This window comes from Pistacia vera, unplaced genomic scaffold (assembly GCF_008641045.1).
Source record: "Pistacia vera cultivar Batoury unplaced genomic scaffold, PisVer_v2 Contig933, whole genome shotgun sequence".
Lineage (NCBI taxonomy): Eukaryota > Viridiplantae > Streptophyta > Magnoliopsida > Sapindales > Anacardiaceae > Pistacia > Pistacia vera.
In genome coordinates this window covers 190,049-193,788 of record NW_022196816.1, presented here as the reverse complement: position 1 = coordinate 193,788, position 3,740 = coordinate 190,049, and positions in this window count along the sequence as shown.

Sequence of the window (3,740 nt, the reverse complement as noted above, 5' to 3'; positions counted from 1 at the left end):
TAAATGGCAAAGACACTAAAACTGTGGCCACAGTAGGATTGAGTTGTTGCTCTATCCAGTTTATAATACAGGTCATTGGTCCAGTAACTGAATACACATTATCGAGAATAACCAAAGGTTGACACTATTTCTATTTCTCGGTCTCGTCGAGATAATGGAAGATGAAAGGACCGGATTGTACAGTAACCATATCGTTGACAGGTAGCTGTTTCGCTGAATCTGAATCTATTGGGTGGCCATGATGCCTTGTTAGGGGCCAATCTTGGTCTGTGTATAGTGAGACGATTAATTGGTGTTAATCGCAATACTACACACTACCGGTATGATGAGGAGCCTACGGGTCACACACATAGAAGATAATTTAAGAACCAGTTTAGAAGAATGGCGTTTTTGTCTTTTTAGGCGAAAGGGTATTTTGGTAATTTCATAGTGCAATTTAATTTGCTGAGGTCGTAGCCTTTATTTAATTTGATATTAAAATTAAATATTAATTGAATTTAATTGAGATACTGATAAATTAAAATTAAAGATATCTTAAAGGGGATCTTTGGATACAAGGGGTGTTTGGGTTGGAGCCCAAGCCCATTCCATGATGGAATAGGGTATAGTGTGCACTATATAAGTGCACACTTTGCGAAATATTTTAATTCACTCATTCAATCATTGAAAGGAAAAATTCTAGCCCCTTAAACACTCTCACGCCAGATTGCATTCTTTGCTAAAATTAAGTACACTTTGTTTTCTTCTTGGTTCTTAAAGTCTAAAGAGGATCTAGCAAATCTCTCTTTAGTTTCTTGAGGTTATCTTCGTGTGGACTACACCGGTTCGATCCTACACTTGGGTCAGTAGCTGTAATAGCCTCTTTCTACTCAAATACTCATAAAACATGTACATAATAATATACATAAAAATAGCATAAAAAGGTTGGGCCCAAATTTTTCTTTTATTAAATATATACATTCTTTAAATACAAAAAGTTGTATCATGTACAAAACATCAAAACAGGGTGGACAGTGTAGCCATTTCCCTTCGCTTGCTGATGCCCATCCGATTGTGTCCTCACCTAGATCCTACAAAACATGAAAAACAACGGGGTGAGCACAACTAATGCTCAGTAAGTAAATCCTCTACACATCTATCCCCGTAACTATCTCTCTCTAATTCTTTCCTTACAGTTCTTCATTTATTCTCTCTTTATACTTCTCACTACTTTCTCTTTCTCATAACTCTTTTTACTAACTCTCTTTAGTAGTCACGGCCTCATCTTACCGGAGGCATGGCCGGGACTCTCTCCCCACTCACGTGACTTCTACTCATTTTAGCCGATCGGACTCGTTTATGCATGGATTCGGAACCCTTGGCCATGTGAGTATTAATCTCTCTCTCGGTACTCTCGGTATAGCCCTCTCCGCATGCACTCTCACGGCTACACCACTTTCTCTCTCTCATGCTCATGCCGTTCTCTCAATGCTGCGTACATGCGGGAAACTCTACCCATTACTCACGGTTTCCCCATCGCATAACCTACTCTATTCTCTTTTCTCTCGTTCTCCGTGCTCATTCTCTCTTCTTCTCTCTCTTTACTCTTAAAGTAGCTTATACTCACATTCGCTACTGTGTCTCAAGCTACTTCTTAAGTGCATCAACAATGTGTATGGATAGCTCATGCCACTAATGCACAAATGAAATGCCAAATACAAGATTTCGTCAAAACAGTTATTCTGCACAGGTCACACTAAAAAGGCCATAAATTGCGTTATAAACATCGGATTGCTACGTTTTTGGTCTCGTTTTAAAGCTCAAAACAGGGCTACAACTTTGATGTTTTGGTCTCAGCCCAGTTCAATCTGTAAGATTCCTAAAATTCACTTAGAAAGTCACGGCTGTGACAGGGCAGATTTCACTTAGGCATTTCCATCAAACAACTCATGTGCATACCAAAGCCCTACTTATCTATAACTCTACTCTTCTCTTTAATCATCCAAAATGGGAGGAAAACCCACTCATACAACCATAATTCCTGCCAAAGAAAACACTCCCAAAAATATTCATACACAACTCCTCCAACTTCAACTCAAACTCAACTCATCATTATGCAATCACAGCACTTCTCATAACTCAATTAAATTCATATCAACATGGATAAATACTCATAACTTCTCAATTTCTCAGCAAGCATAATACATACATATACATACACAATCTCTACTCAAAAGCTTATTCAAAACTCAACTTGGTTGGATTTACTTACCTTGTGAGGGAATAGCTTCTCTAACACTTTTCCGTTCCTTTGGTAGCTTGATTTCTCTCTACAACTTTAAACAACAACAACAACATAAGACTTTAACCAAAACATACTAAAACTCTCATCTAAAGCAAGAATCCTTACCTTAGGATGCTTCAGATTAAAAATCTACTCAAAACTACTCAAAAAGTCCTTGGAAATCTTGGAAGATTGGATGGAGAATTGAGAGAAGTTAGAGAATGGTTATGGCAGTGGAAATGAATGAATAAAGGGTTTCTCTACACTTTAACTCTTTTTAACTCATATTATAACCATCATTTCCCATTTTTCCCTTACTCTTCCTTGGAAATTCCATCCATATCCTTTGATTCTTTGCAAATACACCCTTATTACCAACACATTCTCTACTTAATTCCCTTACATTTTACTCCCCACTATTCCTACTAATTAGGGGTAGAATGGTCATTATGCCCCAAAGGAAGAATTCTCTAGAAAACTCAAGAAACTTTTCAACTGGCTCGTCGCCGCGGCGAAGAAACTTCTGTCGCCCCGGCGAAAAGTTACAGAGCCGACACCTCCTTACTCAAGTCAACGTCGCCGTGGCGAAGACTATTCTTCGCCTCAGCGAAGACTGAACTTCTAAGAGTCCTCAAAACTCAACTAATTTCAAAGCAAACATTCAACCAATTCAACATACAAACTTAATTAAAACCGAACCAAAGAATACAACAAATCTTAACTACGTACCTCAAGCGGGGCGTTACAGTAGCGAAATACGTTCAATGATAAGTTGGAGGAGCCTCCAAACGAGCATATGATTTCTTAAACTTTATACTGATTTTTCTGCAGATTCCATTATTATGTATGAACTCTATTTTTTGTGCCCTGATCTTGGTTCTAAGGAATGATTCGTTGTTGTAAATGTTTTTGTTTTTCCGCTGCCATGTTTGATCGTTTCCTAATAGTGGTATTATGTTGAGTCACGAGATAACCATATCTCTCGGGCTCATGGCGTACTCTCCTAGATCTACGTAGCTCCTATGCTACTGAGGTGGTTCACTTTGATCCACAAGTTGTAGAGTAACCTCCTCTTGTTTCTCAACCACCTTCTATGGCACATCATCCTGCCCTTCGTCTAGTATATTCTGTGGTTCTAGAACTTCATCGAGTTCTACTTTTCTCCCACTAGTACTTCTTAGAAAAAATTCATTTTCTAGGAAGACACAAGAACGAGCAACAAAAATTTTGCGCTCTTCTAGGTGGTTGAAGTAGTATCCTTTGGTCTCCTTTGGATACCCCACAAATATACATTTACAGGATTTTGGGCCTAGCTTGTTCGAAGTCAATTTCTTAACATAAGCTTCGTAATCCCAAATCCTTAGATAAAACAAGCTAGGCTTTCGCCCACTTCATAGCTCATATGGAGTCTTATCTACAGACTTTGAAGGAACATGGTTCAAAACGTGAGTCGCAGTTTCTAGGGCATAACCCCAGA